The sequence below is a fragment of the Camelina sativa genome, chromosome 4, assembly GCF_000633955.1.
Source record: "Camelina sativa cultivar DH55 chromosome 4, Cs, whole genome shotgun sequence".
Classification (NCBI taxonomy): Eukaryota; Viridiplantae; Streptophyta; class Magnoliopsida; order Brassicales; family Brassicaceae; genus Camelina; species Camelina sativa.
This window is the reverse complement of record NC_025688.1, coordinates 13,378-14,278: the sequence shown is the minus strand read 5'-3', so window position 1 is coordinate 14,278 and position 901 is coordinate 13,378.

The following is a 901-nucleotide window of genomic DNA, read 5'->3' as shown; positions in this document are numbered from 1 at the left end:
ACTCTATCTTTTAATACAATGTCATTTTCATTCATTTTGATTGCTTTGTTATTCGCTTCTATGTCCGAGTAGTGTAGTAAAGTTTCTAGGGATGGGATAGATGATTTTGTGTTCTTGATCGGTTAGGATGCTTTAGTTGATTGTAAATGATTGATAGATTTCCTTCTAGATTGGTGCTCTTAATGTTGTCAACAGACCGAAAGGTTGAGATTAGATCTAGGGCGTTTACAAATGCTACAGGCCGAAAGGAGTAGATAAAATGCTTGATTTAGTCAATGCTAAAGGTTTACTTAACTCTGAGTAACAATATTAGATGAGTTTAAGTCTACTGACAATAATGAATCGTTCTTAATGCCTGCTTGTTCATATTGCGATTGCGACAATGTGGTAATGTGTTCAAGGTTGATTGTTGCTAGTGCGAAAGTGTGGTGACAAGGTCTTAGAGGTTCATTGTCTAGGAAATAATTGCTTGAGGCATGTAAGGCATCCGTACTGGTCTAGAACACTTAGGATTCGATTACCCCCATCCTTAGGAACTTTGCATTTATTTGCATTTCTTTCACTTACTCGAATACTTACCCGATCAGGTACACGACAACCTGAATCGAGTAATATCTCGAGCTGTTCATATCTCACTTGCATACTCGATTACCCCACTTGATCATGTACTCGATTGCTTGCATCGAGTGCTTAGGTCGTGTGGTTTACTTGTTTATATTCTTTTACTTTGTTTATTTTAGGAATCGTTAGAACCAAAACCCTAATTGCTTGGCTTGACGTGCATTGTTCTGATCATATCCTTCCTGCTAGCAATACACAACCATTTGGATTGATAACCCTTTGTACTACAACTGCATAGGGGATTGACACCCTGGGTGAAAACCTGTCTATCACCTGCCCG